This window comes from Castor canadensis, chromosome 1, assembly GCF_047511655.1.
Source record: "Castor canadensis chromosome 1, mCasCan1.hap1v2, whole genome shotgun sequence".
In the NCBI taxonomy this organism is placed as follows: domain Eukaryota; kingdom Metazoa; phylum Chordata; class Mammalia; order Rodentia; family Castoridae; genus Castor; species Castor canadensis.
Window position 1 is genome coordinate 198,665,954 of NC_133386.1, and position 16,201 is coordinate 198,682,154.

At 45.1% G+C, this 16,201-nt stretch overlaps 1 long non-coding RNA gene and 1 other non-coding gene across 2 annotated transcripts in view; both read left to right on the forward strand.

Moving 5' to 3' along the window:
* Window positions 1-13,365, forward strand: part of LOC141413835 (uncharacterized) — a 60,859-nt gene extending 47,494 nt beyond the window's left edge. Inside the window, exons 3-4 of the long non-coding RNA XR_012438769.1 lie at window positions 10,886-10,924; window positions 12,967-13,365. This is a non-coding gene — a long non-coding RNA (uncharacterized lncRNA). The remainder of the gene's footprint in view (window positions 1-10,885; window positions 10,925-12,966) is intronic.
* On the forward strand, window positions 172-244 carry Trnav-aac (transfer RNA valine (anticodon AAC)). The gene has a single exon. It is a non-coding gene; the product is annotated as a tRNA-Val (tRNA).
* Window positions 13,366-16,201: the final 2,836 nt, after the last annotated feature.

Genomic DNA, 16,201 nt, shown 5'->3' on the forward strand with positions numbered 1-16,201 from the left:
CCCACAAAATGAATAAAAATTTAAAAAATTCCCACAGAGAAAACTTTAGGTTCAAATGGCTTCTCTGGGGAATCCTACCAAACAAAGAAAAAATAATGGCAATTCTACACAAAATCTTACAGAAAATAATAAACAAACATATCTCATTTTTAAAAAATTAATGCTGGTGCTAGGGGCATGGCTCAAGTGGTAGAGCACTTGCCTAACAAGCAAGAGACCCTGAGTTCAAACCCCAGTACCACTACCAAAAGAAAAATGAATGCTAAAAAAACCACGTACCTAGATGTAAGAAAATATAAGCTAAAACTATAAGAACCTAGAAAAAACAGGAGAAAAACATTTTTGATCTGGGGTCTTTTTATGAAGTATAGGCTGGCCTCAAACTCCTGGGTGCAAGCAGTCCTCTGCTTCAGTCTTGAGACTGCTGGGATGACAGGTGTGTGCCACCACACCTAACTTGGGAAAAAATCTTAATGACTTCGAGTTAGGAAAAGATTTCTTGAAGACATAAAAAAATAACAAATTCTAAAAGAAAAAAATTAATAAATTGTATTTCATTAAAATTACATTTTTCTCTCTTCAAAATGACACTGTCAATAAAATGGGTCAAGGCACAGACTGAGAGAAAATATTTGTGAAACATATTCATCAAATGATGTGTACATTGTATGCAAAGAATTACTACAATCTACTTATAGGAAGACAAAAACCCAATATAAAGTTGAAGAAATATTTTAGTAGACACTCCTCAATATATATGGGTGGCAAAGAGGACATTTCACCCAAGATTTTACATGCACATGGACACACACACACACACACACACACACACACACATCAATCTCATTAGTCATTACAGAAATGCAAATTAAAACCATAATGAAGACTGGAGACATGGCTTAAGTAGTAGAGCACCTGCCTAGCAAGTGGGAGGCCCTGGGTTCAACCCCCAGTACTGCCAAAAACAAACCTGTTAGTCTTGAATCTAATGGACACATTAGCAGTTAGGAATTGCTGTCCCTTTTGAGATTGAATGAATACAGCGTGATCAATTTGTCCCTCAGGAGTGGTTGTCCTGGAGGGACAGTGTCCTGTCAGACTCAGCCTTGGTCTCATCCAGCAGAACGCTGGTAGCTGCTTAACAAGGTGCTCTCTGGAGATGAGGAGGGGACCCTGATTTGCCACATTTGTGGATTTCTGTGATGTAAGTACTCCAACTACAGCCAGTTTCAAGCTGTCAAGATGACATTAACTATCTAAAAAAATTCCTGAATATGTTATAATTTTAGCCTAGGCTGGCTCCAGCAGCCATGGTGTCTGCCAGTAGGTGAGATATTTAGCCGTGGCAGTGAGGAGAGACAAGTCCATGCTGCTGAACAATTACTGCTGCCTCCCTCTGAGCCACCACAGCTACTCCATCCATCCACAGCCCATGTCAACACTGGGTGACTTATGACAGAGGCTAAGTGAATACCCAAGACTGGGTATTTCTAAAGAAAAGGATTTTATTTCTCACAGTTCTGGAGGCTGGGAAGTTCCAGATCAAGGCGGCAGCAGGTTCAATGGTGAGGGCTTCTCTCTGCTTCTAAGATTGCTGTGTCTTCCCAGGGGAGGAAGTTTGTCCTCACATGGAAGGTGGAAAGGCCAGCAGGCTGAATGCTGGTCAAAGCTCCTTTATAAGGACCTTAATCGCATTCATGAGAGAGGAGGCCTTATGGCCTCATGACCTCTTAATACTATGACATTGGCCACTACGTTTCAACACCTGAATTTGGGAGGCAGACATCAAACCATTTCAGAAAGTTATCTAGGACTGGAAATAGAAGGGTGAGAGTCATTCTGAAGTCATTATCTGGAGCCATGAGGCTGTATGCAATCATAAGTGAAAGAAGATTAAAACAAGAGAGAGCCAAGGACTGAGTCCTGGGCCCCCAATATTAAAAGAGAGCCCATGGGACTGGGATCTTTGACCTTTCCTGACCTATCTGAAGATCACAGAATACAATAAATGCTCAGTAAATATTTGTTGATTAAATGAAAGTTCAGAAGTTAAAGTTCAAGATGGAAAATGGATTAAATAATCATGTCTCAAGTCCAGGAGGAATTGTGTTTTATGGATTGAATATATCCCCTCAAATTTGTTTACTAGAGCTCTAACCCCCAGAGTGATGATATTTGGAGATGGGGCCTTTGGGAGGTAATTAGGTCATGAGGGTGGAACCCTAGTCTGATGGGATTATGGCCTTTTTAAGAAGGGACACCAGAGCCCTTGATCTCCTCTGTGCTCTGAAAAGACCATTGAGGACACAGTGGGAAGGCAGTCCCATATGTAAGCCAGGAAGGGAGCCCACATCAGAGCCTGACCATGCCAGCACTCTGATCTTAGACTTCCAGTCTCCGGAACTGCGAGAAAAGAAATCTCTGTTGTTTAAACCACTCTGCCTGTGGTACTTTATCATGGCAGCCTGGGAAGACCAATACGTTATATACGTTATATACCAAGAAAATCTCAGCAGAAGAAACAAAATTATCAGCCACCAAGAGCAGCTATAATTCTAGGCTATGTCTTGTACAAATACAGTTCCAAAGAGCAAGACCCTGGTAAGCAGAGGAACTGAAGACCAAGCCTAGCCTTCCCTGAGATGGTTTTGTCACCTCAGGCAAAGCAGTCCTTCCATCTCCACCCTCAACTTTAGCACTACCAACTGAGAAGGTTGGATGATGTGAATTTGCGGCTATGTGCTATTATTTTTAAATGCAAAAGTAATTCATGAGTTCATGTTTATTTTAAAACTTCAACCATTGCAGGGCTGGAGATATACATCAGAAAGTATTAAAGGATATTAAAGATATTAAAGGACAGATTTTGAATATGTTGGATTTTTTTTTTTGAGGCAAAACACTTAAATCTTAAGTGTGTAACCTGAGGAATTTGTACACATGTATGTGCACACAAACACCAACACCCCAGGGTAATCATCACCCAAAGACCATTTCTAATACCTTGGAAGTTCCCTACACCTTTTTCCAAGCAATACCCCCAGCCCGAGATAACCTCTGTCTGACTTGTATTCCCTTTTCTTGTTCTTGAACTTTACCTAAATGAATCACACATGTTTTCATCGCCAGAGTTTGAACTCAGGGCTTTGTGCTTCTTGTGACGGAGGCACTCCACCGCTTGAACCATGGCTCCAGTTGCTCTGGTTATTTTGGAGATAGGGTTATGCTTTTTTGCCCAGGCAGGCCTGGACCGTGAGCCCCCTATTTTACATTTTCCACCATAGCTGTGATGACAGATGCTCACCACCACACCTAGCTTAGCTTTTTTCCATTGAGATGGGGTCTCACAAACTTTTTTTTTTTTTTTTTTTTTTTTGCCTGGGCTGGCTTCCAACCTTTATCCTCCTGATCACAGACTTCCATGTAGCTAGGATTCCAAGTGTGAGCCACCAGTGTCCGGTTGACATGCTTTTTATTTCTGTCTTCGTTATGTCTGTAAGATTCATTCAAGTTTTTGCACGTAGCAGTGGCTTACTCTCTCTCTCTTTTTTTTTTAATTGTTAAGCAGTATTCCATTATGTAACTACATCTCACTTTGTTTATCCTTTCTACTATTGATAAGCCATTTGGTGTGCTTCCAATTTGGGGGGCTGCCTGATTTTTATTGTATGAGGACAAGGCTTTTTGGTAGGCATTTGTACTTGTTTCTCTTGTGAATATACCTCCCAGTGGAGCTGTTTCTTAAGGAAAACTCAGAAGGATTTGCCTGGCCACAAATACTGAGGCCACTAAAGGAGTTGTGTAGTATTTGTGAAGTGGTGAGAAGATGTCACCTGTCAGGGAAGATCACCCCTCTCTGCAAGGGGCAGCAACCAAAGGCTGACACGAAGAGCTGCAAGCCTGGAGAAAGATTATTTCACCTAATCCCTGGAGCTGGAGCCAGTTGAGCAGTATGCATTTCAGTAAACTCCCTGGCTATTTACTTGTGCCTTGTGACTTGCCCCCTCTAACCCCCAGCTCAAAGATTGAGTTGGGGGAAGTAAGTTTACATCTTGGAGCTTCAGATAGGCTGGTTTAGCTCAGGCCACTGTCTACCTATTTAGAGGAGGACTTTGGGTTTTCTGGAATTAGCCCTGATTAGCACAACGAAGTCAGGGACAAATCAACAAGTCCCCAGCACAGCAGGACCAGTGCTCCCTAGAAGTTCAGCCCATGACACCACCAGGGCCAGCAAATCAGATTCCAAGCTCAAAGGGGACAGAAATCCCCAAGTAATCAGATCGAGATAGCTCTTTCAGGGGTCTGCCATGCCAGGGACTTGCAGTCACATCTGAAATGTATCGAGCACTTTTACCACCACATACGTCATAATGTCACTGGAATCAAACTATAACAGTTTAAGAGCTGTTTGACCTGCCTAATCATTTTACTGGGTCCAACATAGCCCCTTATCCTCAGACAAGAGCAGCAGGAGGAAGTAGAAAGTGAGAGTGACAACAATCCCAGACCTACCAATGTCAGACTGAGTGCTGTGCAAGTCACTGCCCTCTGGCACTGTGTATTCATGGTTATAATGGGGCCAGCCCTACCTGAGTTTATTACCACATGGAGGTATTTGGATAATCACATAACAGCTCACTGGAGAGAGAAAATTGGCTCTAAAAATATAAAATAATTGCATTAGCCCTCAGCAATTGCTTACAGCCAGAGTCAGGGAATGACTAATTAAATGGCCTTAGACACAGGGCTCTCCGGCCAAGAGAGGGCCCTCCCTTGGGTCTTCTTACCATCCTTTTTCCCAGGCAGAAGGAAGTGGCACAGAGGAAGCTCATCACAGCCACAGAGTGAGGGGCCTGTGATCAGTGTGGGGGCTCAGCCCAGAAAGCAATGCCCCACTTCTGTCACCCATGGGTGACCAGTTGCACAGATATAATTGACTTTATTTGGAAAGGAACTAAACCTACTCAAGGCCATCAGCATCCTACAGTTAGCCTCAGTGGTGGAACAGAGGACCCACTCATGTTCCTAGTTCTTCCATGCCTCTCCATTGGTCCTCATGGAAGCTGCGTTTGTGCAGGAGACCATGCAAGACCTTGAGAATGGAATTAGAGATCCCTGATTTGCTGACCACTAGAGGGAATCCCCAGCCAGGTCTACTGGCTTCCTGCTATAGCCCTAAGCCACCTGTCCAGCTGTCCCCTGACCTGCACCCATGGCCCCCATCCTTCATGCCAACCAATCTCCTCAACCTTCCAGGCCCTTCTCAAAGGAGCTTTTCCCCATCACCCTCTCTCTTGATCTCTTGTAGGGTTCTTTTTTTTAAAGAAATAACAAGCATTGGAAGCTTATTTAACCCATTAATGGGGGACTTTATGATATAGTAAAGATGGCTCCTGGGAGAATTTCGGGAATGGGATATTTGTATAGATTGAAAAAAAATTCCAAATGTTAGAATAAGATTGGTAGATCAGATGCAAAACCTGTACTGCTTTTCAATGCAAACATCCTCAGAGAAATAATTTGTGCACAGCCTGAGAAGACATACATGCTAACATGGAGCTTCACAAACCCAGAAAGCAGCAATCAACAGTCACCAGACCCTCGCTCAGGAGTTGTTGAGCCACAGCCCACAGCCAGATATACTGTCCCTTTGTTTCTGCTAATAAAGTTTTATTGGAATCAGCGATGCTGATGTGTGTATTTATCTGTGGCTGCTTTCACGACACCTTGGCAGGACTGTGTTGTGGAGTTACAACAGAGCCTGTGTGGGCCAGCAGAGTTGGCTCATCCATGTATAGCGTATGTCGGCGTTTCCTTCCTTTCTCTGTTTTTGAGACAAGATCTCAAACTGGCCTTGAATTCATGATCTTCCTGTGTGAGCCTCCCAAGTACTGGAACTACAGGTGTGTACCACCACTCAGCATTTCTTTCCTTTTTAAGTCTGGATAATAAGGCTTCCATTGTATTTATATGCCACATTTTGCCTTTCCAGTCATCCATTAATGCACACTTGGACTACTTCTTAACTATTGTGAGTAATGCTGCTACATGCATAGCTATACAAATGTCTCTTCCAGATCTGATTTCACTTCTTTTGGATATGTACACAGAAGTAGTAGTGTGTGTCTTATGGTAATTCTACTTTTAATTTTGAGGAACCACCATATTGCTTTTCATAGCACCTGTATCCCGCCAATGGTGCACAGGGTTCCAATTTCTTCACGTCAGCACCAACACCTGTGACTTTCTGCTTTTTTAAATAGTGGCCATCCTAATTTCCTAAGTGTCTATACCCGCTACCTGGCTTGCCTCTTCTCAGCAGTTCCTCTCATTCACCTATGTCCTCAGGTTAGCTCCTTCAGGCTTGAACAATCATGTCTGTACCACTTCAGTGACCAGCACATTTGTCGTCTTGAATGACCCCCCGATTTCCAAGAGCTTACACTAAACATGTTTCCAGAGAGCATGAAGCTGGGTATGACTAAGGATACCTTTGGACTACTAGCTGGCACAGTGTCATTACTTCCAGCTGGGAGTTGGGAGCTGCTTTCAGCTGGTAAGTTTGGGGCTGAATCTCGATGAGTAGGGGTGTACTTGGGAAGAGGAGAATGTGAATAGATGATACTCTACCTGTGGGGATGACTTGAGTCAAGACGGGAAAGCTCAAAGCCAGAATTATCAAGTCTGGTTAAAGCAGTATTTGCATATGTGGGCTCTTGGACACAGCTTAGCAAGCTTGCCTGAAGCTTGAGTGGGGATTAGATTTGAAGGGACCAGGGATAGCAGATGGGTGGCATGGTAGTCCTTGGTTAGATCTGTTTGTCCTTCCTGTGTAATGATTACCTGGACCCCAGCTATTCGTTCTTGTTTCTACCACCTCAAAGTCACTAGCATCCTAGTGCAACTTGTCTCTAACCTTGACCTTGTGGCCTCAGTACACTCCATCCCTCTGGTGTCTACTCCATCTGTCACCGTATCTGCTATCTGTCCCAGATTACCTCAAAGTTCAGTTCGGATCCTTTAACACTCTTCATTTCCTCATTGCCCAGAAATAAAGTATTGACTTCTTAGAAAGTCAGTACAAGGACTGGCCCATTCATCACCACAGCCTTGGCTCTAGTGGGCCTCCTTCTGTCCCCTCTGACCAGGGCTACTTAACACCCCCATGTCCCGAGCACATATGTACCATGGCCTCCTGGCCTCATAGAAGCCTGCCCCAGTCAGAAGTCTTCACTCTCTTCCTTGTCCCCATGGCAGGCTACTTTTCTGTTGTGGTGCAGTATAGGAGAGGGAGCATAGGGACAAATCTGAAGACTTGAGTCTGACCTTGATCTGGCTCTCCTACCAGCTGACCTTTTGTCTTGGGCAAGTTACTCCACTTCTTGATTCTCTGTTTAGAGAAAGGAAATTGGGCCAGAGCATTTGGAAGTTTCCATCTGTAGATAACATTCCATAATCTTCAGCTACTTGTTTTTCCTTTATTTCTCCTGACAAACTGTATTCCTTTGGGACAGAGACTAATTTATTCTTGGCTTCCTGTCTTTCTACCCCAGCACCCAGCAGAGAGTGCTCAGAATGCGACTCTTAGGTGAGCAAATAATTTCAAATGTTTTCCCTCTGTCATCATGCTATTGCCATGGGTAGCTTTGAGCACCACAGTATTTTCTGTGCCTTGCTCATGACATGACATGCTTCCGTCCAGAACATTCTTTCCTCCTAACCTCTCTAGCTGACAAATTCTTCTTCCTCATCACAGAGCCAACTGGAGTGTCATCTCTGAGAGCTCTGCCCTTAGTACTGTGACATTTATTATGTTGTACCAGAATTGGCAGCATTTTGTTTTCTTGGTTGGACTGTGAGCTCCTGAGGGGTATGGTCCTCTCTTCCTTTCGCACATGCCAACCACAGACAAGAGGAGTGGAGGAGTCTAGGAGAGTACCTGAGTCTGAGAAAGCGTCATGCCCAGGGGACATCAGAACCCATTGCCTCCCTGACTGCTCAGGATCCATGGAGACAGCAGCACAGAACCCAGGCCCAGTGCCCTTAGCAATGGGGTGACATGAACTCTTACTTCCTCATGTCCTCTCTCCTGTTCTCCTAGTCACAGCTAAGATAGCCCTGGCAGAGGCCATAAGGGTTCCAGATGAGTATGGTCATTGTCTCCATCTGTCCTGCTAGCACATGGCCTGGGACACGAGTGGCTGACTGGGTCTGGGAGGTGAGGGAAAGTCTGTCAGCTAGGGGAGCCCCACACAGTGAACCTAAGCTAATGCAAGAGCTTTTATGCTCTGGCACAGCTTCCATCTTCCTCTTGGGGGAGGGCTGAAGTCTGGAGGATTTATCAGAATAGACAACAACTTGCTGCCTGCCCCAGTGGGGTGCCAGGCTTTGTGAGAGGGGAACAGAGAGAACTGGGGTCTCAAGACACACATTGGAGGCAACTGGTAAGTAGAAATAAGGCAGTGCTGAGAGAAGGATGTCAAGGAATATGGCCTGTGTCAGCAGTTCCCAGACCTACCCAGGTATTGGCCTCATGTGGAGACCTTTGGTTGGTTTTGTTTTATGCAACAGTATTTTCTTTTTAATTTGTAATTCACTTCAGTGGTCCTTTCTGTGGAACTTTAAATAAGATGGAGATAGATAGTAATACATTTTTAAAAAATCTGATTGAGCCAGAAGTGTGGTATACACCTATAATTTCAGCATTAGGGAGGCTGAGGCAAGAGGATCGAGAGTTTGATGTCATCCTGGGTTATATAATAAGACCTTGTCTCATCACATTGGAAAAAAAAAAAGGAAAAAGAAAAAACAAGAATCTGATAGGGGAAGACTGAGCGAATTATCAAAGTACTTATGAGTTCAGTAAGACATATTTGGGCAAAGGCCACAGGGTAGAAGGAGACTGAAGGAGATTGAAGAGTATATTTGGAGGGGATGACTCTGACAGTTCAGATGGGTTTGTGGTTGGAGTCAGGGAATGAAAGACAAAAAAACTCTCCCATATGAGACAGAACTCAGTAGACATGGAAGTCCCCAGTGGGTGATGGCCAAATACAGGGCCTGAGGTCAGGGTCAGGAGCCCAATCCTCATGCAAGAGTGGTGTAGATAAACCCTTGTTTGTTTAAACTACCTGCTCCTGTGCCCTTTAATCAGCAGCCCTGGGAGCAAGGGCCTTAGTTCCCAGTGTAGCCAGCCCAACACAGTTCCAAGGACATATATTGGGAGCCATGGATATAGACAAGGACTTCTGAAGCAGAACCAGGTCTATGCAGTATGAGCTGTGTGACCTCAGACTGCTTACTTCATTCTTCATCTTCATTTCCTCATTTAGTTGAAGTAGAGATAATACTTCCATAAATCTTTGGTGTGCAGAAGGAGTTTTGTAAATAAGGGCATGGCCTGCTGCCTTTGACTTGTGGGTCTAAGCTGTTGACCCTCCCCTGACGTTAATCATTAAGTTTGGAAGGAAATGGTCTATGTTTGTGATGGGAGATGAGTAATGACCCCTCCTCTCTCAATGACACTGGTAAAGTCCACCTGCAGTGAGTCCCCCAGGCTGCTGGTGGCACATCGGATTCCCTTCCATGGGCAGCTGTCCAGAAAGTAGGTGGAAGCATGAATGCCTGGCTGAGCTGCGAGCACAGCATTCTTACAGGTGTGGGCTATTGACATGCTTCCCAGGTCTCCTAAGCTCACAGCCCTGAAGCCAGGCTGGAGAATTCCAGAGACCAAGAAGGCCCCTTGGGAAGCTCATTACTCAGATGAAGACATGGCGGTCCACAGCAGGAAGGGCTCACCTTAGGTCACAGGGAAAATTAGTGTCAAAGGTGTGGTAACCAGAACTTAAGTCTGGCTGGAGGGAGAACACAAGTTATGGCTGGGGAGAAGGCAGACATTCCCTTAGGAGATTACGTGCCCTGCTGCAGGAGTGTATCTGAGGAATCTGTAGCTTTTCCCCAAATGAACCCATGACCTCTCATCTCTGATCTCTCCAGCACCATGTGGTAAATTCAGGGAACATCAGACAGGCAAACAGTGGGGGCTGGCAGTCTGCTTCCAGGTTGGCACTTTCTGTGCCATGTAGGGCCAAGGGTAAAGGCCCAGCTGTAGGGTCCACTCCAGAGATACCAGGTAAGCCTGGGCTATCTCGGGTGAAGGACGATTCTGGTTCACTGATGTCATTTTACTGCCCTTGACACTGTCCTCCTGGATTGCAATGACCGTGGGAGAAGGGAACCCAGTGGCTTGCTCCATCTGCAACTTAACAGCCAGAGCAAGGACACAGTCCAGCTCCCTGTAGCAGCCTGGGTCTTTTCTCTGGAATGAAGTGCCTTGTTGGGACCTTTGGTGGCATCTCAGCTTCAGGAGCATGGCAGCTAGGGGCCAGAGGCAGCTGCTAGGCCAGAGAGACCCGCTATGGAAGACTAGTGTCCACAGGACTTTGACATCTTGTCTTTCTATCTACTGCTAAGACATTTCTTATCATCTCACAAGGAAACCCAGTACCTATTAATCAGTCACCCACAATTGCCCCTTTCCCCTGTCAGTGCCCCAGCAAGCACCAATCTGCTTTTTGTCTTTATAGATTTGCCTTTCTGGCCATTTTATGTAAAAGGAACCATACAATATGTGGCCTTTGTATTTGGCTTCTTTCACTGAGTACAAGTTCCTCCATGAGGCGGCACATATCAGTACTTCATTCCTTTTTATGGCTGAATAATATTCCACATTATAGCCATGATATTACCATTTATATATTTTTGTTTTTGGTTATAGTTCCTGGCTCATAACTTCCTCCCCAAGGCAGGCCATAGAAGCTAGAATTTCTCTTCCCCAAGACAAGTTATAAAAACTCTAATATTTCCCTACCTTTCTGTCTTGCAGCTGTCCAGGGCTAGCTGATCTACACTTGTCCAATAGCAGGTAATAAGACCTTCCTCATTCCAGGGGGCCGCCTCACACCCTGGAGGGAGGACTGCTACACAGAGAAGCCAAGAAGAATCTAAACAGACAGGCCTTGCTGGGTTTTCCCACCCAGTCTGTTAGCAATCGTGCCTGTGCAATGAAGTGTCCATTGAAACCCGAATGAACAGGGTTTAGAGAGCTTCCATAGTCATTCCTTCACTGGATCTTCTTAGGAGTCTGTAAGGGAGGCAGGAAAGGAATGACCTTAACGCGTGGGCGTTAAATACCTACCCAGTACCAAGAGCTAGCACAGACCATGGACCTGTGCCCTCCATTCTCTAAGTAAGACCCTCAGTGGCTCCAGACGTTCCAACATCACAGCGACCAAACAGGCAGATGCTGGGACACATCAGGACAGCTGACAAACCAGTCTAGCTCTGGTAGAATTGGAGAATTTCCACTCTAAAGGAGCTTTGAGCAGAACCATATCATTTTGTATGGACGAGGACAAAGGCCACACAAGCCGTGTCCAAGGGATGAGCTATGAGGCTGAGAGACTGGGTTGGGGCCAGAACTGGGAGAGTTTGTAGTGCAGGGCCATGGCTTGGGGTGGGGGAGGTGGGGACGATCACCAAGTGTTAAGAACAGAGAGACCAGTTCCAAAGTTTTGTAATAAGATCAGCCTATAACATCACAGGCAGAACAGAGGCTGCTGGAGAGACCAGTAGGAAAGCAACTGTCACCTCAGGTTAGGGATGGATGGGAACCAATGAAATCTGAGTTACAGGAAAGAATATGGTGTATGTGGGGGTGACAGAGGGAAATGGGGACCTTGAACTTTTGTGACTTGGAGCTGCAAACATGATAATGACAGTCAGAAAAGAATCCTAGAAAGGTGCTGGCGTGTCTAGGAAGGCTGAGTGAGCCTTAGGCATGAAGAGCGATTCAATCACAGAGCTTCAAGCTGGAAGGGACTTTGTAAGTGATATAAAATGAGTGTCCTTTATCCAAAATGCTTGGACCAGACTCTGATTTTGGAGTTTTTCAGATTTTTGGACACCTGCATAGACTTTATCAGTTGAGTATTCTTAATCTGTAATCTGGATATCCAAAATCCAAAACCTAATATGCTCCAAATTTTGGATTTTTTTTTTTTTTTTGAGACAGGGTCTTGGTATGTAGCACGGGCTAGTCTCAAATTTGTGATCCTTCTGCCTCAGCCTCCCAAGTGCTGGGATTACTGGGATGATAGGCATGTACCACCACACTTGTTTTAAAAATCTGGAACTTTTTATTTTAATGATATTGAGTAAAGCAGGTGCTCTATTGCTTGAACCACACCCCCAGTCCATTTTGCTCTGGTTATTTTGGAGATGGTGTCTCAGGAAGTTTTTGCCCTGGCTGGTTTTGAACCTCGATCTTCCTGATCTCAGTTTCCCAAGTAGCTGGGATTACAGGTGTGAGCCTGTAACTTTTTGGAATTTTTTGAGGGTTTTATCAGTGCTAACAAAATTTTGGAATTTTGGGTTTGGGATCAAGGGTGTTCACTGGGAAAACAGACCCAGAGACGTGACGTGACTACTTAAAGGCACATGAGGTCTGAAAAGTGAGATTGGACCCAAACTCAGGCCTCGAGGCCCAGTGAGGTTTTCACTCCAGTTCACTGAAATTCATCTACTCTCCTCTCACACCAGCCGAGACCTCCTAACACTTGTTTGCTGGCTGATTGGCAAACATTCCTTGTCCTTATCAACACCGACTTTTCTCCAGTGAAATCTGCCTTAAGTATGGATGACGTAGAGATGTCCACATTTAATCTTTCATCTCACACCCTTAAGACTTAAAAACATGAGCTGTCCTATTGAATTCCTAATGGTTTCCAGTGAACAGCTTTACAGTTTGGGGTAAATGACTTAGTCTGTGTTTTCTCTTCTCTAAAATGAAAATAATAAAGGTTACTTCCTGGGCCACGACTCATTATGAGACAGTAAACAGAAAATACCCAGCACAGTTCTAGCAGATGCTGGCTATTTGACACGTCTTTCCATTTTCTTCCCCAGGCCATCACATAGACAATTATGTTGGCTGAGTCAGGGGGCTCAAAGACGTGAAAATTCTTTGAAGATGCAAACACACTAGTGTTACCAACAGTGCAGTGGACTACTGTGGCTGAATCAGGCTGGGGGTATATTTTTCCTGGAAATTGCATAGGCGTCATGACAATACCCTGAAATTAAAAGCACACTGGAAGCCAATTGGTGCCAGCATGGTGCAGCACAGTGGGAATGGTAAGTAAGCCTCCTCTTCCTCTGCCCAGGCTCTGGGACATATTTATTAGAGCTGTCCTGGTCTTCTGGTCCCTTGACTGTTGATATGCATGTTCATACCATCCTGCCTCTTCATACAGCACACATTCACTCACTCAGCAAATAATTACTGACTGCTTAGTGTGTGCTGGGCTCTCTGCTAGGGGTTGAGTGTGTAGAAGTGGGCAAGAGGGACCTGGTCCCCACCCTCAGAAAATTAACAGTCTAGTGGAAAGAAAGACAATAATAAACCAGCAAACCAACCATTACAAAGCATGACAACTGTGTGCTGGGAAGGCAGCGAATAGGGTTGTGGAGAGCAAGTCGAGGTTAGGGGTGATTTTTGAGTGGGGTCTGACTTTTGAGCTAGACATAGTCTGGGAGGCAAGGAGGAACACACTAGGCAGAGGTGGTGGTCTGGGCAAAGGCCATGAAACAGGAATGAACTTGACTTTTTAAAACCTGCACATGAGCCTAGACTACTCTTAAGTACAAAGAGAAAGGCTTTTAGCAGGGGAGTGATGACATCCAACCTGGGCTTTAAGATCACTCGAGCTGAGTGAAGCAGGGTGACTGGAAGTGGCTGGGCCAGCCCAGACCTAGGTAGGCCCAGGGCAGGGAGGGAGGAGATGTTTGGGGGTGCTATAGCTGCCGGTTTCTCTGTGGAGTTCATCCAGAGATGAGAAGGGAAGAATTCCCCACTCAGCTAATGTGTCCAGAACAGCTACAGGCTGGAGGCACCCATCTGGAGCTGGTGTAGGAGCAGGAGCTGGCTCATTAGGGCTAACCACAGTTGGCCAGACCTCCCAGAATCCTTCATGCAGTGTCCAGTGAGCTGGCAGCTTCCTTAGGCAGCTCAGGGACCAAGATGAAGCAAGGAGTGACATGTGGCTGGGTAAGGATTAAAGAGTGGAGGTGTGGAAAGGGCTGACGACTCCTGGAGTGTCCCTGTCTTTAGGGCTTGTTGCTACAAATAATATAATTTAGATATCCCTGGGTCTTAACACTTTAGGGGTGCTGGTGAACCCACAATGGCATGGGTAAACAAATTGCCTGGGCTTGTGGTAATTTGCCCGGGCAGGACTGTAGGGTTCCTGGTTAGTGTGCCTAACCCTTTTTCATTATCATACTCCAAAGAGCCGTTGTAGAAGTTTCCCTCCCTAGTTGCAACCCCCCCACGCACAGTGGAAACGTTAATACCACAGATATGCTGTGCAGAGTAGTGCTCCTTTATCTGTGTGGGATACATTCCAAGTTCTGCAGATGCCCGACAGCACAGACAGGGCCCAACCCTGTTTATTCCTGCATATACCTGCCTGTGGTAAAGTTTAATTTATAAATTAGGCTCCATAAGATATTAACAATAATAACTAATAATAAAATAATTATGACGATGCACTGTAATAAAAGTTATTTTAGACATATAAATTGTTTATTTTTGGAACCTTCCATTTAATATACTCAGTCTGCAGTTGACTATAGGTAAAGTGAAACCACAGATAAGGGAGAACTACCTTATCTGTTTACATGCTGAATGCACACCTATGGTTTATATATATGAAAAAGGATAGGGGTTGGGGCTGATGGAGTGGCTCAAGTGGTACAGCACCTGCTTAGCAAGTATGAGGCCCTGACTCAAACTCTAGTACTGCCAAAAAAGAAAAGAAGAAGAAGAAGAAGAAGGAGGGAAAGAAAAGAGTAAGATTAGCTGAGCATGGTGGTTCATGCCAACTACTCTGAGAGAGGCAGGAAGCTCATGAGTTCAAGGCCTGCCTAGGCAAAGTTAACAAGAGAGACTATGTCAAAAACAAAATACAAAACCAAAAAGGGCTGGAGGCATGACTCAAAAGTGGTAGAGTGCTTACATAGCATGCTCAAGGCCCTGGGTTCAATCCCCAGCACTGCAAAACAAAACAAAAAGAATAAAAAAAAATTTTTTTTTTGCTCCATTTGGGGATGCTTTGGCCCTATTAGGAATGCACGCTACATTATAGCAGGGTCCCACAGAGAGTGCCTCCTCTGTGCTCACAAACATGTCCCCCTTATGAATATATCTCCATGGCTGTCCTTGCTAACAAACACTGCAGAGGACCCCACATTTCCCCAGGGAACCTTCCCACCATCCTGGAGTGTGGAAAGCCTTGATTTGCTAAGGGACCTATGTATCTCATTGTCCCCTTCCTGCAGTGTGTCGTACAGAAAGGAGGCCCGTGTCCTTCTCAGTCTGCGTCATTCTGTATCTCCAGGTCTGGAGGCCGCATGTGTGTCTTTCCTTAGGAACAGAAAGACATCATCAATCCTTCAACTGAGGCTGGCCCAGTGAGAGCCTGCTCTGTCTCTGCTCCCAGGACTCCCAAAACGAGCTGCTTGATGAGTCTTTTTACCAACTACTGATTAGCAACCTGAGCCAAATCCCAGCTGAGGCTGAGTGGGTCTTGACCATGATGGAAAGAGTTTATAATACACTCTCACTTAGCTCAGCTTATCATCCCTCCTACCAGGACTCTATTATACAGATGGAAACCCAGGCCCCGAGAGGTCTGGTCTCAACACAAAGTCATGGAGCAAAGCCAGAAGGAGCAAGGAACCCCAGCAGCAGTGCCTCTGCATCAGGTGGCCAAGGCCTGTCCCCTGGCCCATTAGGCCTACTCAAAGTCCACACAGCACACCTCCCAGGAACTGTTGGTTAACAGTCTGCAATTAGATAAGCACAGCAATTGAGTTAGCATTTAGGAATGTTACTAGCAATTTGATGGAGTAATTTTAAGCCTATTAACTTCAATTAAAAAATCTGGGCTCAGATATTGGATTTTGTTTTTGCATTTCATTTTTGTTTAAAAAAACCTTTGAGGGTGGCAGGGTGTGTGGGGGGGAGACCGTGGGGGTGATCTAATCAATGTACAATGTAAGACTATTCAGAATTGGCTCAATGAATCACCCCTGTACAATGAATATATGCTAATAAAAATGAAAAAAAAAACCCTCAAAC